Genomic DNA, 26,352 nt, shown 5'->3' with positions numbered 1-26,352 from the left:
TAGTACCAAATTGACCAATCTTAAAAGGTGGCACCCAATACCGGACACAATCTGAAAATGGCTCGATTTCTGTATATTTGTACATCATCGAATGTTTTACTCCATGAATAGTATTTCATAGCTAATTTAATGCATTTGCAACATTTGCAAGAATAATTTGAATTATACTTGGTCTTAGCCTCTTTCACACACGATGAAAAATAACACATTTTACGATGATGTTCTGAATGTTCATTCTTCTTATTTTTATTGCATGTTTGATACCATGGTCGATGAAATCTATGAAAAATGAATCTATTTTGAGACACCGATGCAAAAATTACAAAGATATCATATATTGTGTATTTCTTTCACTACTGGACTGCGAAGTGCGGCCTCATAAGTGCGAAAGTGTGAATAAAAATGCGGGATTGCATTGAATCCTGTTGGTGTCCTCAGAGCATTTATTCTTTGATTTACGAAGAATAAGTCCCGCAAAGACACCTACCCGATTTGATGCAACTGCGCACTTTTATTAGCGTTTCCGCACTTGTAAAAATTTCTGCAATAGTCCAGTGGTGAAAGAAATGCGCAATAAAAAATCAAGCTGTCCGAAACTGGGGGAAATGAGGTATTTGACAAAAAATCTAGAAAGATTCGCGAATCAGGCGAAAGTGACAAAATGTACACAATTTAAGAAAATATAGCGTTGAAATAGTGGCTTGATTGTCTATTCACTGCACTTGAACTTTTCCCCTATCGATAATTTAACTATTCAAAAAACGCAAATTTGTAGAAGGCGAAACATCACGTCATGCAAAACCACACACTTTATTGATTACGCCTGTGTTATTGTTTATCAAAGTGATGGGCGCATCTGAAATCGAAATCAAAACACGGCGAGAGTAAACAGCGACACTGCAAACAAAAAATAAACAAGGCGTACATGGCGGGCTTAATTGAAACCAGAATGTAAACACGGCGCAAAGTGACAGGCGACACTGAAAATAATATCGATTATAGGCTCATAACATTGGGCGATACTGGCATTCTCGAGTACGTTTTAGGCGAAACCTTTAAAGTTTTTTTGAGTACGAAATAGCTAGGGGAATTGTAGGAGATGTGTGTGGTATTGATGAGGATTTTTAAACTAGGTTTATGAAATGTGTATTAAGGTGAAAAGGTTAAAATTTGAGTATATTTTCTCCAATTGGGATTTAAAATTGTACATGAGAATTTCATTGATTATTTTCTCATTGTTATTGATTTGTCAGATAGGCCCTTATCGCGAATCTCTCTAGAAATGTTGTTTGTCCACATTTAGTTTAAACATGGTACAAAATACAGTCATACTTCTATATTATGATTATGTTCGATCATGCTTCCGTGATACATACTATTTTGCCTTACTCAAAATAAATACTAATAAGACTCAAACTTAAGGCGATACGTCAACTTTTTAACAATTTTCAAACATCACTACTTTTTCAAATAGACGGATTTCATGCCAACTCAGCACCCCTTCAGAATTCAATGAAACTTTCTGGGTGTAAAGACTATGTGAAACTAAGATACTTTACATACTTTGTTTTTTCAAAATCGATCTAGACTAACATTTGGAAAGGGTCAAAGTTTATTTATACTTTTTTTTATAAACCCGTATAACTCGAAAACGGTAAGACCTACAAAAAAGTGTTGTATGACTGATAATTTTTAGAGTGAGACAAACGGTAAGACCTACAAAAAGTGTTGTATGACTGATAATTGTTAGAGTGAGACAAAAGATAGAGAAAATAACACTGTCTCTCGTGTCACCTTAACGGTTTGGGAAATTCAATTTTGGAAAATTTCCAATGATAGGTTCCACCAGCTTTTCTTCCAAAGCTAACTCCGTTTTTGGGTAAGCACCATTTTTCGAAGTATTTCTCTAAGCAATACGTCAGATATTTGACAAGAAAATGTTTCTGGACTCCTAAAGATTTTTTTTCAGGATTTGATTTCAGTTTTTTTCTCTGATTATATTGTCTATTAAATGTTAAACTTTGAAAACACAAGTTCTTGTTATTTATACGTATATTAATTGCGGAGATTGCTTCGTAAACTGTTTCAGAGATTTATCAAGTAGTTTTTTTGGATATCTCTAAGTATTTTTCTAAGAGTTCCACAAACAATACATTCAATGTCTTTTCATATTACTCTAGGGACTTGTTTAGGAATACTGTCAAAAATCAAAACTATTTTGAAAATTTATTTTTTTTTTTCGTTTTTTTTGGATATTGTTAAGATATTTCTTAAGACATTACTCCAAGTATTTTATTGGAATCCTGCTATACATGTCCCACAATTATATCAAGGATTCTTATATCAAATTCTCTGGTAGATTGTTTTTTTTTGGTATTTTTTATGAGAAACCAATCAGAATTTTGCCAAAAGTTCATTCAGGGATTTCTTTGCAAAAAACCTGTAAATTTTTTGGTGATTTTTTAAATAAATTCTCTCTTGATTTTTTTTTCAGAATCAACGCTTATAACTATCCCATGAATCAAAAATTACTCCTAGAACACCAAAATTCCTACAAAGAATCATATAAAAGCTACTCAATGGATATTTCTTAGGAACTCCTAACAGTTAATTTTTGGAAGCATTTCTTAACATATTTTGCGCATAATTTAAAAGATTCGTCTAGCATTTTACACGTAGATTTAAACATAATTTTCTTCAAGGATTCCCGAAAAATCTACCCTAAAGTCTGGAATTTTTGCATGAAACGGCACGGTATATAATGATTACATACAGTTACTCCAAGAACAGCCCAAAAAAGATTCCATCGGCATTTCTTCCCTTGAAGAAATAAGAACTCTCAAAATTTCTCCTGACATCCCGAAGTATACCTCTGAGCAATCCGGAAGGACTAAATATTCGGGATTCTAGTTAAATTATTCCAGGATTTGGCTTTTTTAATCCAGGTATTTTACATTCTTCAATAAGCTCTTCCAAAAACTCCTTAATGTATTTTATCAAATGTATTGCATTAACACACATAGCAATTCATTAGTCTAATAGATTTCCCCCACTACATCATATCTAGTTTTACCATTATTATATTGCAGTGAAACCAATATGTAATGTGCACTTTTAACTGAGCAACGAGAGTTACTCAGAGTGCACGCAGAAGAATTTCTTTATGCTGAGATTACTATCAACAAATCAACTATATTTATAGTTATCTCTAATTTAAACTTAAAATATAGTTAACTTGACCGGAAAAAATATTACGAACACTTTATTTTGTTCTCTGTGCGTATTAATATATGAGATTCAATATCATATCATTAACTAGGGTTACCATCCGTCCTGATTTAGCAGGACATGTCCTGAATTGAGCTTCTTCGAAGGTGTCCTGATTTATTTTTCGTATTTTAAATTTTGTCCTGCTTTTTCCTGCTTGGTGAACATTGTGAGATGTCAGAGATATTTCGAGTCAAGAAAAGTTACCCTAACACAAAAAAAAAAAAACAGTTAGAATGTACAAATGGCATAAAAAAATGTTGCGTTTTGGCGTCAGAAACCGACTTCAGCTGCATAAAAAGAGTAGGATGCGTTCCATACTGTATCACAACACCTTCAAGTTCAGTCAAAGTTTGACGATTCTGATGTTGTTGATAGAATCCTTTGAGCTCGTGCAAAACACAAGCTATCATTTTTGGCGTATTTTCACAGAGCTCTATCGCTATCAGAATAAAAGAAATCTTCAAAACACCGATTATTAGTTTCTGCACAGATAATAGCATTCATGGGAGCATAAAACTGTTTCCTATCTTTGTTCAATACTTTGATGCATAGATTTCTAGCACGATCTTTGGCGAATTATCACGAGATCTCAATGAAAACTTAACTTTCTAAAAACTAAAAAAAACTATCATTTTAAGGGATTAACTTAAGGTTCCATTTAGAATCGGTCTTTTGCCAAAACTAGAATAGCAGTTTCTTTCAAACGGACTACAACTGTACAAAATAAGAACATCCGTTTCTTCATTTTGTTAGTTATGATAAACAGATGTTCTCATTTTCCGTGATCTGTTGGCTAATGCTCTTTCAGTTTTGGCAAATGATCGATTCTAAATCGAATTCTACTGATAGCTTAATCTTCTTTTGATCAGACACTTTTGTTAAAATCATCGATAAATTGCAGGCGAGACTGTTACAGGATATCCTGGACTGGATGTTTTAAGACCCTCGATAGATTCTCAAAGGATTCCTGTTGTTAAATTCCTGACGAGATGCTTGATATAATTTTAAGCGACAGTCTAACCAAGAGGATTCCTTTTGTAATTTTTGACAGACTTCAAACAATAAACTTGAGACAATATTTGTCAGATACCTAGCAAAACAAAAGTCAAAACGCCCTAGTGTCTTCTAAAAATCTATAGATTGTTGTCTTAGCAAAGGTTAGTTCTATTTAAAAATTCATACTTATGCTCATACGCGCTAATAATTAGATTCCGGAAATCGTACATTGCAAGTCCTCAACGTCAGAAATTAAAAGAAAAATCTTTGTTATCGCAGCTGTTAGGAATATGAGTCATGTTCAGAATTTGAGGCAAAATGGAATTTGCACAGGAAAATTGTGAAAATTGCAAAATGTCCTGATTTTGAATCTCCACGATATGGTCACCCTATCAATAACAAAACATGCTAACATAGTCAAATTTGATGTTGTTATGTTATGGTTTAAAATCGTCGATTAAATAATTAATAACAAGTATATTATCATGGTGAAATTTGTGATTTAAGCAATAATACTAAATAAGATGCATTATTTATGATATGAATAAGAAACTTTGCCATCACAGTGAAATATATTGAGCTTTAAACAAGCTTATGAAAATACAGTATTTGAACAGCCGAATATCAAATTTCGCCATCATGACTAATTTGAAGCAGTACTAAATAAGCCATTACCAAGAAAGTGAAGAATTGAATATTCTATTACTGAACAAAAATGTGTGATTGTTCAAACTCGTTATATATTCGTTTAAAATAAGAGTTTAAGGTGACACGGGAGACCGTGTTATTTTCCCTATCTTTTGTCTCACTCGAACAATTATCATCAAAACTTTGTGGAAGCAAATCTGGAGTTTTAGTGAACCGAATAGTGAATTTATTGGGTTGTGCACTACATATATAGAATCATAGTGATATATTTTTCGCATCGATATATGGAGTGGTTCTTGAGATTTGCTTCTTCAAATGGATAGGGTGATTAGGATGACGTCCCGTGCGGCCTTAAATTACATAAAAAAACTTAGCACTATACACAAAAAACAAAGAAATATTTTATTACGCCATTGAAATAACAAAGTCATACAAAAAATTATACAGGGTCCGTTCGATTTTGGCACGGTTTAGTTTTGGCACGGTTCGATTTTGGCACGGTTCGATTTTGGCAACATACCGTTCTATTTTGGCACGGTTCGATTTTGGCAACATACCGTTCGATTTTGGCAACACCGTTTTTTTCTTTCAGATCAAAAGTATGTATTATTTTGTTTTAAATTACTTAGGGACTGTCCATTAACTACGCAGACCATTTATTTTTGGGTCTTTGGTCGATGTCGACGGTGCATACAAATAAAAAAATGTATTAAAAAATGTTTTGAAAACTTCTACCCTTCCCCTCCCCCCTTTTTGGTCAAGTTGTTTATGGGCATCCCCCAATTGGTCAAAAATTTAATCGTTTGCAACATAGGAGTATAAATTAAAAAAAAATGTGAACAAAAAAAAACCGTTCGATTTTGGCACGGTTCGATTTTGGCAACACGAAATTCACGAGCTTGTTGCCAAAATCGAACGGACCCTGTAATTACAATCATAAATTGATGAATAACAATTATAAAAACAAAATTTATCCTTATCCGTGAAGAGCTCATTTAGTTATTTTTTTTTTGTAATCAATATCACAAAAATAACTTATTTTGTTATTTCGTCTTGTTGAAATTTTCGCCATTGGTTTCCCTGATAAAAAATACAATATAAAAACAATATAACGTATTGTAACAGTACCATTTTGAACATTGGAAATACAATACAGCATATTGTAAAATAACAATACGATAACAGTACAATATATTGTTTATAACAATTCACTGTATGGTACATGAGTTTTTTACAATAAAACGTATGGGTTGTAAGTATCGTAAGTTAGTATCGTAACAATACAAATATTGACATTTTCTCATACATCACTTTGCACAAAACAATAAGATATAGAGGGACATCCCCCAGTATCGGACACTTAAGCCACTAAATTCACAATTTCAAAAATATTGGTTTTATGTGATCCTGTAACCCATTTATGAAAAATACTACCATTTTTGTATCGTACAAAAATAAATTTGATAGTAAAAATATGAATTTACATTACATTTCGTTGATATATTCTAGTACCAAATTGACCAATCTTAAAAGGTGGCACCCAATACCGGACACAATCTGAAAATGGCTCGATTTCTGTATATTTGTACATCATCGAATGTTTTACTCCATGAATAGTATTTCATAGCTAATTTAATGCATTTGCAACATTTGCAAGAATAATTTGAATTATACTTGGTCTTAGCCTCTTTCACACACGATGAAAAATAACACATTTTACGATGATGTTCTGAATGTTCATTCTTCTTATTTTTATTGCATGTTTGATACCATGGTCGATGAAATCTATGAAAAATGAATCTATTTTGAGACACCGATGCAAAAATTACAAAGATATCATATATTGTGTATTTCTTTCACTACTGGACTGCGAAGTGCGGCCTCATAAGTGCGAAAGTGTGAATAAAAATGCGGGATTGCATTGAATCCTGTTGGTGTCCTCAGAGCATTTATTCTTTGATTTACGAAGAATAAGTCCCGCAAAGACACCTACCCGATTTGATGCAACTGCGCACTTTTATTAGCGTTTCCGCACTTGTAAAAATTTCTGCAATAGTCCAGTGGTGAAAGAAATGCGCAATAAAAAATCAAGCTGTCCGAAACTGGGGGAAATGAGGTATTTGACAAAAAATCTAGAAAGATTCGCGAATCAGGCGAAAGTGACAAAATGTACACAATTTAAGAAAATATAGCGTTGAAATAGTGGCTTGATTGTCTATTCACTGCACTTGAACTTTTCCCCTATCGATAATTTAACTATTCAAAAAACGCAAATTTGTAGAAGGCGAAACATCACGTCATGCAAAACCACACACTTTATTGATTACGCCTGTGTTATTGTTTATCAAAGTGATGGGCGCATCTGAAATCGAAATCAAAACACGGCGAGAGTAAACAGCGACACTGCAAACAAAAAATAAACAAGGCGTACATGGCGGGCTTAATTGAAACCAGAATGTAAACACGGCGCAAAGTGACAGGCGACACTGAAAATAATATCGATTATAGGCTCATAACATTGGGCGATACTGGCATTCTCGAGTACGTTTTAGGCGAAACCTTTAAAGTTTTTTTGAGTACGAAATAGCTAGGGGAATTGTAGGAGATGTGTGTGGTATTGATGAGGATTTTTAAACTAGGTTTATGAAATGTGTATTAAGGTGAAAAGGTTAAAATTTGAGTATATTTTCTCCAATTGGGATTTAAAATTGTACATGAGAATTTCATTGATTATTTTCTCATTGTTATTGATTTGTCAGATAGGCCCTTATCGCGAATCTCTCTAGAAATGTTGTTTGTCCACATTTAGTTTAAACATGGTACAAAATACAGTCATACTTCTATATTATGATTATGTTCGATCATGCTTCCGTGATACATACTATTTTGCCTTACTCAAAATAAATACTAATAAGACTCAAACTTAAGGCGATACGTCAACTTTTTAACAATTTTCAAACATCACTACTTTTTCAAATAGACGGATTTCATGCCAACTCAGCACCCCTTCAGAATTCAATGAAACTTTCTGGGTGTAAAGACTATGTGAAACTAAGATACTTTACATACTTTGTTTTTTCAAAATCGATCTAGACTAACATTTGGAAAGGGTCAAAGTTTATTTATACTTTTTTTTATAAACCCGTATAACTCGAAAACGGTAAGACCTACAAAAAAGTGTTGTATGACTGATAATTTTTAGAGTGAGACAAACGGTAAGACCTACAAAAAGTGTTGTATGACTGATAATTGTTAGAGTGAGACAAAAGATAGAGAAAATAACACTGTCTCTCGTGTCACCTTAACGGTTTGGGAAATTCAATTTTGGAAAATTTCCAATGATAGGTTCCACCAGCTTTTCTTCCAAAGCTAACTCCGTTTTTGGGTAAGCACCATTTTTCGAAGTATTTCTCTAAGCAATACGTCAGATATTTGACAAGAAAATGTTTCTGGACTCCTAAAGATTTTTTTTCAGGATTTGATTTCAGTTTTTTTCTCTGATTATATTGTCTATTAAATGTTAAACTTTGAAAACACAAGTTCTTGTTATTTATACGTATATTAATTGCGGAGATTGCTTCGTAAACTGTTTCAGAGATTTATCAAGTAGTTTTTTTGGATATCTCTAAGTATTTTTCTAAGAGTTCCACAAACAATACATTCAATGTCTTTTCATATTACTCTAGGGACTTGTTTAGGAATACTGTCAAAAATCAAAACTATTTTGAAAATTTATTTTTTTTTTTCGTTTTTTTTGGATATTGTTAAGATATTTCTTAAGACATTACTCCAAGTATTTTATTGGAATCCTGCTATACATGTCCCACAATTATATCAAGGATTCTTATATCAAATTCTCTGGTAGATTGTTTTTTTTTGGTATTTTTTATGAGAAACCAATCAGAATTTTGCCAAAAGTTCATTCAGGGATTTCTTTGCAAAAAACCTGTAAATTTTTTGGTGATTTTTTAAATAAATTCTCTCTTGATTTTTTTTTCAGAATCAACGCTTATAACTATCCCATGAATCAAAAATTACTCCTAGAACACCAAAATTCCTACAAAGAATCATATAAAAGCTACTCAATGGATATTTCTTAGGAACTCCTAACAGTTAATTTTTGGAAGCATTTCTTAACATATTTTGCGCATAATTTAAAAGATTCGTCTAGCATTTTACACGTAGATTTAAACATAATTTTCTTCAAGGATTCCCGAAAAATCTACCCTAAAGTCTGGAATTTTTGCATGAAACGGCACGGTATATAATGATTACATACAGTTACTCCAAGAACAGCCCAAAAAAGATTCCATCGGCATTTCTTCCCTTGAAGAAATAAGAACTCTCAAAATTTCTCCTGACATCCCGAAGTATACCTCTGAGCAATCCGGAAGGACTAAATATTCGGGATTCTAGTTAAATTATTCCAGGATTTGGCTTTTTTAATCCAGGTATTTTACATTCTTCAATAAGCTCTTCCAAAAACTCCTTAATGTATTTTATCAAATGTATTGCATTAACACACATAGCAATTCATTAGTCTAATAGATTTCCCCCACTACATCATATCTAGTTTTACCATTATTATATTGCAGTGAAACCAATATGTAATGTGCACTTTTAACTGAGCAACGAGAGTTACTCAGAGTGCACGCAGAAGAATTTCTTTATGCTGAGATTACTATCAACAAATCAACTATATTTATAGTTATCTCTAATTTAAACTTAAAATATAGTTAACTTGACCGGAAAAAATATTACGAACACTTTATTTTGTTCTCTGTGCGTATTAATATATGAGATTCAATATCATATCATTAACTAGGGTTACCATCCGTCCTGATTTAGCAGGACATGTCCTGAATTGAGCTTCTTCGAAGGTGTCCTGATTTATTTTTCGTATTTTAAATTTTGTCCTGCTTTTTCCTGCTTGGTGAACATTGTGAGATGTCAGAGATATTTCGAGTCAAGAAAAGTTACCCTAACACAAAAAAAAAAAAACAGTTAGAATGTACAAATGGCATAAAAAAATGTTGCGTTTTGGCGTCAGAAACCGACTTCAGCTGCATAAAAAGAGTAGGATGCGTTCCATACTGTATCACAAGACCTTCAAGTTCAGTCAAAGTTTGACGATTCTGATGTTGTTGATAGAATCCTTTGAGCTCGTGCAAAACACAAGCTATCATTTTTGGCGTATTTTCACAGAGCTCTATCGCTATCAGAATAAAAGAAATCTTCAAAACACCGATTATTAGTTTCTGCACAGATAATAGCATTCATGGGAGCATAAAACTGTTTCCTATCTTTGTTCAATACTTTGATGCATAGATTTCTAGCACGATCTTTGGCGAATTATCACGAGATCTCAATGAAAACTTAACTTTCTAAAAACTAAAAAAAACTATCATTTTAAGGGATTAACTTAAGGTTCCATTTAGAATCGGTCTTTTGCCAAAACTAGAATAGCAGTTTCTTTCAAACGGACTACAACTGTACAAAATAAGAACATCCGTTTCTTCATTTTGTTAGTTATGATAAACAGATGTTCTCATTTTCCGTGATCTGTTGGCTAATGCTCTTTCAGTTTTGGCAAATGATCGATTCTAAATCGAATTCTACTGATAGCTTAATCTTCTTTTGATCAGACACTTTTGTTAAAATCATCGATAAATTGCAGGCGAGACTGTTACAGGATATCCTGGACTGGATGTTTTAAGACCCTCGATAGATTCTCAAAGGATTCCTGTTGTTAAATTCCTGACGAGATGCTTGATATAATTTTAAGCGACAGTCTAACCAAGAGGATTCCTTTTGTAATTTTTGACAGACTTCAAACAATAAACTTGAGACAATATTTGTCAGATACCTAGCAAAACAAAAGTCAAAACGCCCTAGTGTCTTCTAAAAATCTATAGATTGTTGTCTTAGCAAAGGTTAGTTCTATTTAAAAATTCATACTTATGCTCATACGCGCTAATAATTAGATTCCGGAAATCGTACATTGCAAGTCCTCAACGTCAGAAATTAAAAGAAAAATCTTTGTTATCGCAGCTGTTAGGAATATGAGTCATGTTCAGAATTTGAGGCAAAATGGAATTTGCACAGGAAAATTGTGAAAATTGCAAAATGTCCTGATTTTGAATCTCCACGATATGGTCACCCTATCAATAACAAAACATGCTAACATAGTCAAATTTGATGTTGTTATGTTATGGTTTATGGTTATGGTTATGGTTTCCCGTATCGGTACACCTGGAGATCACCCCAGCAGACAGAATCGCAAATCGACCACGTTTTGATCGATGGACGGCACTTCTCCGACATAACCGACGTCAGAACCTATCGTGGCGCCAACATTGACTCCGACCACTACCTGGCGATGGTGAAACTGCGCCCAAAACTATCCGTCATCAACAATGTACGGTACCGACGCCCGCCCCGGTACAATCTCGAGCGGCTGAAACAACCGGATGTCACCAATGCGTACGCGCAGCATCTTGAGGCAGCGTTGCCGGATGAGGGCGAGCTCGATAGGGCCCCTCTTGAGGACTGCTGGAGGACAGTCAAAGCAGCCATTAACGACGCTGCCGAAAGCGTTGTCGGATATGTGGAACGGAGCTCAAGAAACGATTGGTTCGACGAGGAGTGCCAGGAGGTTTTAGAGGAGAAGAATGCAGCGCGGGCTGCAATGCTGCAGCATGGTACGCGGCAAAACGTGGAACGATACAGACTGAAGCGGAAACAGCAAACCCGCCTATTCCGGGACAAAAAGCGCCGCCTGGAAGAGGTGGAATGCCAAGAGATGGAGTTGCTGTACCGTTCTCAAGAAACGCGGAAGTTCTATCAGAAGCTCAACACATCCCGCAAAGGCTTCGTGCCGCGAGCTGAGATGTGCCGGGATAAGGATGGGAGCATCTTGACGGACGGACGCGAGGTGATCGAAAGGTGGAAGCAGCACTACGATGAACACCTGAATGGCGCAGAGAACACAGGCACAGAAGGTCAGGACAGCGAAGGCGATGGCTACGTCAGCACAGCGGACAGCGGAAATCAACCAGCTCCCACGATGGGGGAAGTTAAGGATGCCATTCAACAGCTCAAGAACAACAAAGCCGCTGGCAAGGATGGTATCCGAGCCGAACTCATCAAGATGGGCCCGGACAGGTTGGCCGCTTGTCTGCATCGGCTGATAGTCAGAATCTGGGAAACGGAACAGCTACCGGAGGAGTGGAAGCAAGGCGTTATATGCCCTATCTACAAAAAGGGCGACAAACTGGAGTGTGAAAATTATCGTGCAATCACCATCCTAAACGCCGCCTATAAAGTGCTATCCCAGATTCTCTTCCGTCGTCTATCACCTATAGCAAACGAGTTCGTGGGAAGTTATCAAGCAGGTTTCATCGACGGCCGCTCGACAACGGACCAGATCTTTTCCGTGCGGCAAATCCTCCAGAAATGCCGTGAGTACCAGGTCCCTACGCACCATTTGTTCATCGATTTCAAGGCGGCATACGATAGTATCGACCGCATAGAGCTATGGAAAATCATGGACGAGAATAGCTTTCCCGGGAAGCTCACAAGATTGATCAGAGCAACGATGGACGGTGTGCAAAACTGCGTGAAGATCTCGGGCGAACACTCCAGTTCGTTCGAGTCTCGGCGGGGACTACGACAGGGCGACGGACTTTCGTGCCTGTTATTCAATATTGCGCTTGAAGGTGTCATGCGGAGAGCCGGACTTAACAGTCGAGGCACGATTTTCACGAGATCCGGACAATTTGTTTGCTTCGCGGACGACATGGATATTATTGGGAGAAAATTTGAAACGGTGGCAGATTTGTTCACCCGCCTGAAACGCGAAGCAACAAGAGTCGGGCTAATGGTGAATGCGTCGAAAACAAAGTACATGCTGGTTGGCGGAACTGAGCGCGACAGGACCCGCCTAGGAAGCAGTGTTACGATAGACGGGGATACCTTCGAGGTGGTGGACGAGTTCGTCTACCTCGGATCCTTGTTGACGGCTGACAACAATGTTAGTCGGGAAATACGAAGGCGCATCATCAGCGGGAGTCGTGCCTACTATGGGCTCCAGAAGAAACTGCGGTCAAGAAAGATTCACCCCCGCACCAAATGCACGATGTACAAAACGCTTATAAGACCGGTAGTCCTCTATGGGCATGAGGCGTGGACTATGCTCGAGGAGGACTTGCAAGCTCTTGGGGTTTTCGAACGCCGAGTGCTAAGGACGATCTTCGGCGGCGTGCAGGAGAACGGCGTGTGGCGGCGAAGGATGAACCACGAGCTCGCTCAACTCTACGGCGAACCCAGTATCGTGAAGGTAGCTAAAGCTGGAAGGATACGCTGGGCAGGGCATGTTGCAAGAATGCCGGACAACAACCCTGTAAAGATGGTGTTCGCCACGAATCCGGTCGGAACAAGAAGGCGTGGGGCGCAGCGAGCTAGGTGGATTGACCAGGTACACCAGGACCTGGAGAGCGTGGGTCACAGTCGAGGATGGAGAGAAGCGGCCATGAACCGAGGGAATTGGCGAAATATTGTTGGCGAGGCTTTATCAAGATAATTAATGTAAAGCCAAATAAATAAATAAAATAATGTTATGGTTTAAAATCGTCGATTAAATAATTAATAACAAGTATATTATCATGGTGAAATTTGTGATTTAAGCAATAATACTAAATAAGATGCATTATTTATGATATGAATAAGAAACTTTGCGATCACAGTGAAATATATTGAGCTTTAAACAAGCTTATGAAAATACAGTATTTGAACAGCCGAATATCAAATTTCGCCATCATGACTAATTTGAAGCAGTACTAAATAAGCCATTACCAAGAAAGTGAAGAATTGAATATTCTATTACTGAACAAAAATGTGTGATTGTTCAAACTCGTTATATATTCGTTTAAAATAAGAGTTTAAGGTGACACGGGAGACCGTGTTATTTTCCCTATCTTTTGTCTCACTCGAACAATTATCATCAAAACTTTGTGGAAGCAAATCTGGAGTTTAAGTGAACCGAATAGATATTTTTCGCATCGATATATGGAGTGGTTCTTGAGATTTGCTTCTTCAAATGGATAGGGTGATTAGGATGACGTCCCGTGCGGCCTTAAATTACATAAAAAACTTAGCACTATACACAAAAAAACAAAGAAATATTTTATTACGCCATTGAAATAACAAAGTCATACAAAAAATTATAATTACAATCATAAATTGATGAATAACAATTATAAAAACAAAATTTATCCTTATCCGTGAAGAGCTCATTTAGTTATTTTTTTTTTGTAATCAATATCACAAAAATAACTTATTTTGTTATTTCGTCTTGTTGAAATTTTCGCCATTGGTTTCCCTGATAAAAAATACAATATAAAAACAATATAACGTATTGTAATAGTACCATTTTGAACATTGGAAATACAATACAGCATATTGTAAAATAACAATACGATAACAGTACAATATATTGTTTATAACAATTCACTGTATGGTACATGAGTTTTTTACAATAAAACGTATGGGTTGTAAGTATCGTAAGTTAGTATCGTAACAATACAAATATTGACATTTTCTCATACATCACTTTGCACAAAACAATAAGATATAGAGGGACATCCCCCAGTATCGGACACTTAAGCCACTAAATTCACAATTTCAAAAATATTGGTTTTATGTGATCCTGTAACCCATTTATGAAAAATACTACCATTTTTGTATCGTACAAAAATAAATTTGATAGTAAATATATGAATTTACATTACATTTCGTTGATATATTCTAGTACCAAATTGACCAATCTTAAAAGGTGGCACCCAATACCGGACACAATCTGAAAATGGCTCGATTTCTGTATATTTGTACATCATCGAATGTTTTACTCCATGAATAGTATTTCATAGCTAATTTAATGCATTTGCAACATTTGCAAGAATAATTTGAATTATACTTGGTCTTAGCCTCTTTCACACACGATGAAAAATAACACATTTTACGATGATGTTCTGAATGTTCATTCTTCTTATTTTTATTGCATGTTTGATACCATGGTCGATGAAATCTATGAAAAATGAATCTATTTTGAGACACCGATGCAAAAATTACAAAGATATCATATATTGTGTATTTCTTTCACTACTGGACTGCGAAGTGCGGCCTCATAAGTGCGAAAGTGTGAATAAAAATGCGGGATTGCATTGAATCCTGTTGGTGTCCTCAGAGCATTTATTCTTTGATTTACGAAGAATAAGTCCCGCAAAGACACCTACCCGATTTGATGCAACTGCGCACTTTTATTAGCGTTTCCGCACTTGTAAAAATTTCTGCAATAGTCCAGTGGTGAAAGAAATGCGCAATAAAAAATCAAGCTGTCCGAAACTGGGGGAAATGAGGTATTTGACAAAAAATGTTGTTTGTCCACATTTAGTTTAAACATGGTACAAAATACAGTCATACTTCTATATTATGATTATGTTCGATCATGCTTCCGTGATACATACTATTTTGCCTTACTCAAAATAAATACTAATAAGACTCAAACTTAAGGCGATACGTCAACTTTTTAACAATTTTCAAACATCACTACTTTTTCAAATAGACGGATTTCACGCCAACTCAGCACCCCTTCAGAATTCAATGAAACTTTCTGGGTGTAAAGACTATGTGAAACTAAGATACTTTACATACTTTGTTTTTTCAAAATCGATCTAGACTAACATTTGGAAAGGGTCAAAGTTTATTTTTACTTTTTTTTATAAACCCGTATAACTCGAAAACGGTAAGACCTACAAAAAAGTGTTGTATGGGGGACTGTCGTGAAATTTCCTTACGTTTTAGAAAATACAACAGTTTTTTGTAGGTCTTACCGTTGTCGAGTTATACGGGTTTATAAAAAGAGTAAAAAAAAACTTTGGGACTTGAAAAACTCGGTGTTAGAAAAACTTTTTTCCCTAAAATATGCCCTATTTGCAATGTATGGACGACTTTTAGTAAATTTAATTACGAAACTTTTTGCTTAAGGATGATCAAAATCTGAAATGGCCGTTTTTTCTAAATCGACTTTAAAGTTTTGAATAATTTTTTTTCAGTGTAGAAAAAGTGTTTTTATTTTTTCAATATTTTTCTCTAAAACGTCGGGAAATTTCACGACAGTCCCCCATACAACACTTTTTTGTAGGTCTTACCGTTTTCGAGCTATACGGGTTTATAAAAAAAAGTAAAAAAAAACTTTAACCCTTTCCAAATGTTACTCTAGATCGATTTTGAAAAAAATACATATGCAAAGTATCTTAGTTTTACATACTTTTGACATCCAAAAAGTTTCATTGAATTCTGAAGGGGTGCTGCCAATCGCGTGTCGAGTTGGCGTGAAATCCGTCAATAGGCATGCATAATTCTAGGATGCGTCATTCTACGCAAATATTACTCTCCATAAAAGCTTTTCTTCTAATACACCGTCTTGATTGGACCATGATTTCTCAATGTTTCGACTTTGTCCGGTATTGGGTGCTGTCCGGCACTGGGGGATCTCCCCCTATTGTTTTAAATGGTACCAAAATTTAGAGGATTACTGTAAAATATATTGTTTTTATATGCTTCTGAATGGAAATTTGTGTATTGTTTTACAATACACAAACAATTCAACGAAAAGCATTTCAATTGGAGGTGAAAAGAAAAGAATTTGTATGTTTAATGGATTGTTTCTGACTTACTGGATATTTGTGCTAACAGTAACAAAAACGTTTCAACTCCTATATAGAGGTATAGTTCTTCAACATTATTGCATTAATCCTTTGAAAAATCACAAGTAAAATCACTTATTTCTACAAAATTAAATATTTTTATCTTCTAAACAAGTTTTACTTAATGTTTCTTGCTTTTTGAACTTTCTTTGTTTACTTCTGACAGTCAAGCTACACAGAAAAAAAAAACAAAAATTGTTTTACACGTTGTTGTAAAAAAAATAAAAATTGTTTTACAATGTTGTTCCAACATTCAATTGCAATACGCTGTATTGTATCCAATACGGTATATTGTACAATAATGGTTTATTCCATTCAGTGAATGGTACGTTTTTATTACAATTGAAGAACGAGATAAATTTTAGCTTTTATGCCGTACAAACTGAGTTATTATATTCTATTTTAATGGTTTAATCTGATATTCATTTGTAATTCTCCTCTACTCAGTTTTTCCAGGAATACACTTAGAGTAAGGTGGGGCAAAAGTTCGACCTTAGTGGTATAATCAATATTTCCAAAAGAACAATAGCAGTTGAGAAGAAGAAATAAATTCCACACAATGAAACTTTAACACATTGGCTATGATTTTTCTGAACAAACTTGTGTCAACATTTTTACCCATTTTTAGTTATAACAGTTTCAAAATCGATTGTCTTAAACGAACTTTTGCCCCACCGGTGGGCAAGATTTCGAATCTAGTGTGGGGTAAAAGCCCGCTGGCAGAAGCACAAAATATCGACACTTTTACGACAAACATACTTTATACCAGCCATCAACTTATGTTTACAGATAAAAACACACTAAATTTTCATCAAAAAATTGCCAAAAATAGGATTAGTTAATAATAATACCCAAAAATAGCAGTTTTTCGTAAAACTAAGTGAAAATGTAAAATTTTGGTGACTTTTTTCGCTCGATCAGGCAAATTTTGCTAAATTTGAAGTTAATATGTAGATTTAGATTCCTCTCGATTCCCGAAGATCGAACAGTCTCATAAATAGCCGGGATAATCCAACATTCAAGTGGATATACAATACTTTTACCTACTCACAAATAGTTGTTTCAAAGTAAAATTAACTTACACCAACACTAAATGAACGTCAAATCAAATACACACACTTAATTGATTCAGCTATCCACTTGTACCTAGTGATCCTTTATATGAGAGATGAGCGGAAGTAAAATGGAATGATTTGGCAACAGACCAGCAGTGCTGAGTTTGCTCGGCGTCGAGAATAATATTGTAATACGGACATGACTTCCTCATTGCTAAAAAATGTATTCTGATTCGTAAAAGATCTTTGAGCTACATTTCCAAATTAATAAACATCAGAAAAAATCAACAATCAAATATTGCATTGACAAAAAAATCAAAAAAGGAAAATATTTTATATTTTTTGCTTTATGCCGAACAACTTTTACCGAAATAATTTCAAGCAGATTACATTACTTTTAAAGAAAAGTTCAAAACAAACATAACGCATGTTCGTTTGGCTCACACTTTGACAGCTCTCACTGCTCGATTGGCTCACACTTTGACAGAAATGTCAGCTTCCGCGTATCTCTCTTATAAAGGATCACTACTTGTACCTATATCAATTATAATTTGGATAATTATTTAACACTATCCGAAAACATTCACATCCCTAGACTTCAAGTCATGCTCACAAATCTACTTACTTTTAATTTGCAAGACCTTGCACACAGGAGACCACGTATGAAGCTTACCGACGCGCACTTTGATTTTTGTAATGGTTTTTATTTATATAGATAAAGCAGCAACGAATCATTTCAGATATGATGATAAAGCAGAACAAAATGTTGAGTAAACATAGCAAAATATTGTAAGCTCAATTAAATTTACTTTAAGTCAACTAAATTATAGTTGAATTTAGACGTTTGACGTATGTAAATTCAATAAAATATATAGGTTGACAACTATACGGTATAGTTATTTTTAACAATATACTAAACAACTTTATTTATAGGTATCTCTAAATTAAACTTAAAATATAGTTAAATTGCCGGAAAAATGATTACGAACACTATATTTTGTTCTCCGTGGAGGGTTTATCTTCAATGAAACTTTGACCAAAAATTCCAATTTTTTCGTCATAAAACAACAAACAGCCATAACTTTTCCAAATCACAATCGATTCTTACGATATTTGGAGTGAAAGTCTCTTACTTGAATGGCATTCGAACCACCGGGCATTTATAAGTTTTGTTTTGAATTGAGCTAGAAATTATTTAAAAGATCTTGTCCCACTCGAACTATTAACCCACTTTACTCTATTATTTTTCGAAATAGACAACTAATGATACAACCAATTTCTCAACAGATGCACTCAAATATTCTTAACCTTTTAGTCGTCGCGCGGTTCGCCACCGTCAGAACCACCACGCTGATGTTGTGAGCGTAAAGCGAGCTTTTTTCACCTGTGTTGTACAAAATACAACAGCGTGACGACTGGTGTTAAACTTTTTCAGTTATTACAATTGGAACTCATTTAAGGTTTGTTTAAGGGATACTGTCATTGCATTTTTCATGAATCAATTAACGGTTTTCTAAAGTATTCTTCTTAATCTATTTTTTCTTGAGGTTTCCTCAATTTACTTTATTAGACACAACTTATTGTTCTTTTTCTGAGTCATTCATTTCGTTAGAAGCATCTCTTAACAATGAATATCTCAGGAAGAAGAGATTCTTGGAATTCTATTGAGAATAATTCAAAAAAGTCTTCCAGAATCTCTACCACAGATTTCTTCTAAAGTTTTCAAAAAAAAAAAAAGTCTAGAAAATTCATTCAGGAGTTTCATAAGATTTTTGTTTCTAGGAATACTCAAAAAAAAAAATGTTTTTCTATGGATTTGTCCAGCCTTTTTTCTAAGAATATCCCATGCAGAAATCCAAGAAGTAATTAAAAACTTGATGCGCTGCTAAGGACTCACTGGAGAAATTCGAAGTATTCCAAAAACTGATTTGTGGAATATAGTCTGGAATTATTATCAAAAGATTTTTTTAGAAATCTTAACAATAATATCCAGAGGAATATAACCAAGAATTCCAGGATGAATGTCTAAGAAATACGTGGAACTATCCCTTATCGAAATCCTTGACGTATATTTGAAAAGAAAGATGATGAATTCGATTCAATATAATTAGAAAACCCTTGGCATAAACCTTCTGAGTTCAATAACAGATATCTGGCCGATTCCTCATAAGATACATTGTGGACTGATGTTTACACCTTTAAATGATTTCTGGTTAGATCTTTGGTAGTAGCCTGATTGTAAGGTGGACTCCAAAAATTCTTCAGAGTCTATCATGACGCAATAGTTTTATATATATATATATATATATATATATATATATATATATATATATATATATATATATATATATATATATATATATATATATATATATATATATATATATATATATATATATATATATATATATATATATATATATATATATATATATATATATTTATATATATATATATATATATATATATACAGCCATTCCATGAAAAACCGATCTAGTGGGTCACCGAATTCCGTGAAAATTGGCTATTTTGTTCCTTATCCGAAATAAGAATACACGTATTTTTGGATTTTTTGATTAGGGTGACCATTTACAAAATAGGGTGACCAGAAAAATCGCGATTTTGCAAAATTTTCACTTTAAAAAAATTTATAACTTTTGAACCGTTTGACCGATTTTCAATCTTTTTGGACGATTTTAACTTTTCAGGAAAAATATGAAACTTCACAAAAATTATTTTTTTACATGAAAAAAATCAATAATTTCCGTTTTTTCGTGTTTTGAAGGACTCGGGACCAAAGGGGCTATTGCTGTTCTCATTTGAGATTGAGATATATTTTTTTGAAAATAAAAAATCAGTCATTTTTTATCGTGCCCGGTGAAGTACATAAGTCACACAGAGGGGCGGGAAGAAATATGTATCGTAATAGGCCTATTCAAATGACGTCTCAAATCAGCTGATCGGGAAGCACTTTGACATTTCTTCTATGAAAATGACAGGCCCGTGTTAGCACCGGTCCTCCACCGATGTAAACAAATGCATAGACGGATCTGTCACATGAAAAGGCCTATGTGGCGTTGCTCAGTCGATCGCTAATCAGATTTTGCTCGGTACGTTTTCGTTCATGCGAATTCGGTGAAAAAGTGCAAAGTGGATAATTGAACTGAAGTTATTTCTGGAAATACCGTAGTTCAAATGCATTTTTGGTGTGCAAATGAGCGAATCGTAACAGCTTTCACAAAATAATCCTGGGACAATAAATCTATATTGTAGGTAAGTTCGAATATCCGCCGTACATTTTAAGTTTGATACGACGAATATTAGCGATTGTGACGAAGTAGATCGAAACCAACGCGCACTTTGTTATGATTTTTGCAATGGCTCATTTAAGGTAACTTTATCGGCACTCATCGCATGGGTTCAAATCCCAGCGATCTAGGTTATTGTCGTTAACGGAAATTTTCTCGACTTCCCTGGGCACTGAGCATATTTGTGTTTGCCACAAATGTAAATAAATCGTCATGCTCTCAGTAAACAACTTTGGAAGGGCTCATAAGAACACTAAGCTAAGAAGCCACAGGACTAAAACGGCTGTCATCCACGTACAACTAGAGTGAAGCCAAAAATTTGGTGCTGATTTGACAGCTCACCGCAAAACGTTGCATTAGACACAAAACATACGCGTGTCGCTGACGAATTGATTGCGATATACACATTTGGTTTATTATTCTGTAATAAAAACTTGTATTTTATTGCCCAGTGTGCTATGACACTTGGATATTTAAGTATCCCAACTTTTTTGGCACAAGATCTATGTTAATAGTATGCATGATTTTTTGATCAAGCGACATATGTCGCTTACGCGCGAGTTTCCTGTGCACAAAGCTTCAATTTGTTTACTCCTGCACTAGCGCCACGCACAAGGTGGGTAGCTTCATGAACTACTGCTTTCTTCAGGGGGTTGTAAGAAGCAGGCTCAATAGGGGTTCCACGATGAAATCTTTCAATACATGTTCAGCAGGAAAAATACAAAAACTGATCAGAAATTTTGTTTTTGTATTGAATATTGTAGTGGCGAATACTGGAACACTTGCACCACTATTCGTCACGTTTTTAATCTTCTGAGCCAATTTTGAGGTTTCTAAGAATGTTTCCGTATCATGCTGCTGCTTCTGGGCATTAACATCCTCACTGGGACAGAGCATGCTTCTCAGCTTAGTGTTCTTATGAGCACGTCCACAGTCATTAACTGAAGCTTTCTTTGCCAAAGTTGCCATTTTTGCATTCGTATATCGTGTGGCAGGCACGATGATACTTTATGTTCAGAGAAGTCAAGGAAATTTCCATTACGAAAAGATCCTGGACCGACCGGGAATCGAACCCAGACCCCTTCAGCATGGCTTTGCTTTGTAGCCGCGGACTCTAACCACTCGGCTAAGGAAGGCCCCTAAAGTTTCCGTATCATCTCAACGCATTTAACAACGACTAAACAATTGGGAACCATTTGTGTCGTAAAACCAGTATACAATCCGGCGTGGCACTATGGGCCAGAAAACAAAATTTTGCAACAAAAGCCCTAACTTATTTTTAATAAGATTAATTATGAAGATGAGAGTGCTTCAAAAGTGTCCAGGCTAACGAGTCGGTTTTGTGCTTCATTTTTTCCCCTCGATTTGCGCTCGATTTGCCGGGAGTGCCTCGGAAACGAGTCGGTTTGTGCTTCGTTTTTTTTCCTCTTATGCGCGCGTTTTGCTGGGAGTGTGGTACGAAGGACCGAGCCCTTGAGTTCGCAACTAAAAAACTTGAATTTCATAAGGAAATTTTATTTGTAGGTGAAAATGACAAGAAAACTATTGTTTGTACATTTTTGGTAAGCAAGCTTAGTGTTTTTTACGTGTCTGAGTATCATTTTGAGTTGGTTTTAAGAAGTTGAATGAATTTTTCATCATCTTATCACATCACATCATCAGGTTTTTTCATTCATATCTTTTTGTATTACACAGAATCGCATAAATGAAGTTTACATGACGTATAATCTTTATTATTTTTAACTGTGTACATGTAAATTAATTCTAGATTTGCAACATCTTTCCAGTTGATAACTGTGCAATGACTTGGTTCCAATATAGAAGTAATGCTACACAGAAAGAAAAATCCATGTAAATTTCAGCGTAAAATCATGCACATGAAGGGAATGCTAGATTTGTCGCAAATTTACACGTCACGTCGTGTAAAATTACAATAACATCATGTAAGTTGATGATCTTGATGTAATTTTACACGATATGTCATGTTAATTTGCGACAAATCTGGCATTCCCTTTATGTGCATGATTTTACGCTGAAATTCACATGGATTTTTCTTTCTGTGTAGCATTACTTCTAAATTGGAACCAAGTCATTGCACAGTTATCAACTGGAAAGATGTTGCAAATCTAGAATTAATTTACATGTACACAGTTAAAAATAATAAAGATTACACGTCATGTAAACTTCATTTATGCGATGTAAACATGACGTCATGTAAATTTCAGTTTGAAATCATGTAAAAATGTGTTATATGTCATGTAATCATCCTGCTAGATTACATGACATATAATTGAAGTTTACATGACATATCATGTAAATATCAATGATATTCCACGCTCCAATTATGTGCATTATATGTCTCAGAAATTTACACGTTTCGTTCAAACTGTGTAACATCAAACCAAACCGAAACACCTTTACCTTATAATAACAGACTTTACCACAAAACTAAGAATGAGCCCAACATCAAGTTCCAATCCGTGAAACATGGAAAAAAATAATGTGCTCTCGTTTTTCAGTGCATGATTTTATTATTTTTTCCAATTTTGAAGTAATTATGAACTGTATGCTGAAATCTAAAAAAAATGTTCATTTTTGAAACAAAATAAAACCCTACATAACATTTGAAGTTCTATTATATTTGCACAAAAATCTCTCACAAGATGATCCTGTCTTCCAGAATTTTGATCTTCTTCTTTCTGGCGTTACGTCCCAACTGGGACAAAGCCTGCTTCTCAGATTAGTGTTCTTATGAACACTTCCACAGTTATTAACTAAGAGCTTTCCGATTGACCATTTTTGCATGTGCATATCGTGTGGCAGGTACGAAGACACTCTATGCCCTGGGAATCGAAAAAATTTCCTTTACGAAAAGATCCTCGATCAGCGGGATTCGAACCCACGACCCTCAAGCATGGTCACGCTGAATAGCTGCGCGTTTACCACTACGGCTATCTGGGCCCCTACGAATTTTGATTTTGTCTTTCTCAATTTTTGTTCCTAAATTTGTTGCTGATGTTATGAAATCTTCAACAACATACATCGTTGAATTCTTCTTTGTGTGAATGTTTTTTGACAATACATGCACGAATCTGGTAGAACGTGCATTCAGTTTTTTAATTACTTTTTCTACACTGATTCTCATCCACCTACTGACATTCGGTGGCAGCAAATTCAATCTCGCTTGCGAAAAAAATCATTTCGATCAGAATACCCCACAAAAACATCCGCAAATTGCAAAAGTTATATTTTTTATTAAAAGACAATCATGATTCATCAACTGGAGGCATCACATTGCCGTTTTCTAACACCGAAAAACTTGTTCTACTCCATAAGTGGGCCTCTTTTAAGCATTCTCAACCCAATAATGGATCCTTTATTGTGTTGAGAATTTTCAAAAGAGGCGAAGAGAGATTTGTCCAAAATCAAGACAATTAATTTATTTAACAAATGGGCAAATTTATATCTCTCACAAATCAAGTTTTTTCGTTATAAACTGAAGCACGTTTAAGACTTTCTTGTTTTGAACGAAAATAAATTTGGTAGGTTATTTTACAGGATACATTTCTTGTGTCTTCTCACTGCTATTATTGTAAATGCAAAAGTAGGTAGTTTCACATATCTACTCTGAAACAATAAAAAAGAAAGCGAATGTAGCTCCTCCAGACAAAACTTCCCCTCATTCTGTGTAGACCGAATGGAAGAGTACTGAATATTTTATAGGGTAAGATAAAATTTTATCCATGCAGTGGACGCGAATTTCCATTTGTGTTATTGTAGAATGCTCCAACAGTAATAAAAGAACACATATTCTGAACATTTATACAATTTATTTACCTCGTATCGGGCATCAAAAAAATACAGTTAGCTTTGGCACAACGCATAGCCATTGTAAAGCTTTCTGCCCAGTATCTATATGCGCAATAAAGGTCTTCTTATGTTTGTTTTATGTTTTTTTTTTTAGATTCTTTGATCAGTATTTTTGGTAGCAAATGTTATCTACGTTTTTGGTATATATTATAGTGTATAAAGCAAAGTTGTAGCAGTGCCGATTGTATATACAGTACTGGACAGAATAAAGCACGTATGCGTCGTTTTCCATACAAAATATTCAAGATTGATGGCTTGAATCTCCGATTTTTTTTAACTTTAACTGAGCTGAAATGTGCACTGTAGCTTGAAAACAACATTTCATTTATTCAGCTCAATTGAAATTCACAGAAAAAATATTTTTTTGAGTTATCACAAAATCTCCAATACCAATAAAATGTAAGAATTGTTTTAAATGTTATGCGAAATTTTTGAATTTGATAAGACAAGTAAGTTTGCATAATAGTTTTTTTTTAGTGAAATTGATTGTGTTCTAAGTATTTCAAAATGGAAGTAAAATTTAAGTTATTTTTAAGCTTCGGTGAAAATTTCAAGTCAACCGGAGCTCTAGTAACGGAGATCAAAGTCTACAATATTGGCTGTTTTGAATGGAATGCACATGCAGCTGCAATTATTTTTGAATTCAAATTACACATTAGATCGATGCAACCATGTCAATTAAGGACCAATGCACTAGTTTATGAATTTGACGTTTGAAGGGTGCCGAATTCACTCGTTTCCACTTTTGCAAGTTATCTAAAATTTTGAAAAAAAAACCAGAAGACGTATTTTTTGTTTATGTATCAAGAATCGGACGTAATTGAATTTGATTACATCCGTGTTACAACAAAACGTAATGAGATTCGATCTACGAAAATGCCAAGAAACCCATTTCGAGTAGAGATACAAAACTTGTATCAAGTTTTGTTACCTATGTGGTAGGTCACAATCTAGTGTTTGCTTTTTTGTATTGTTTTCTTTTCGTTTTGTTATATATTTTTATTAAATTATTTATACATTGTTACAAAAATGTTCTGAACTAATTTGGGAATAGAAAAATACTGATTTAGGAAAGTTTTGATGCAAAAAAGAAAGTTCTCAGTTAATAACTGTAGAAGTGCTCATAAGAACACTAAGCTAAGAAGCTGGCTCTGTCCCAGTGAGGACGTTAATGCCAAGAAGAAGACGAAGATGTACAAAACTGGATACTCTGAAAATTCAAGTTTATATAAGAATCTTTTTCCTATGATAATTTATTTTACTAACATGAAATAGTAACCACATAAATAGTAATCAATAGTAATACTACTCTTATTTGCGTTTTATGAATTATGACGATCAAAGTAGTTTTAAAAATCTATCTTCTATATAAATAAAAATGGAATGGTGTTTGTATGTCACGAAATGGCTTACGAACGGGTCAACGGATATGAATGATTC

General features: G+C 34.6%; 1 protein-coding gene across 9 annotated transcripts in view; it reads left to right on the top strand.

The window, feature by feature from the left end:
• The window catches only part of LOC5566637 (inhibitory POU protein), a 202,334-nt gene that overhangs the window by 8,155 nt on the left and 167,827 nt on the right, over positions 1 to 26,352 (top strand). The window lies entirely within an intron of this gene.

The sequence above is a fragment of the Aedes aegypti genome, chromosome 1 (assembly GCF_002204515.2).
Source record: "Aedes aegypti strain LVP_AGWG chromosome 1, AaegL5.0 Primary Assembly, whole genome shotgun sequence".
In the NCBI taxonomy this organism is placed as follows: Eukaryota; Metazoa; Arthropoda; class Insecta; order Diptera; family Culicidae; genus Aedes; species Aedes aegypti.
Note: the sequence above shows the minus strand (reverse complement) of the source record. Positions and strands in the feature narration are given on the sequence as shown.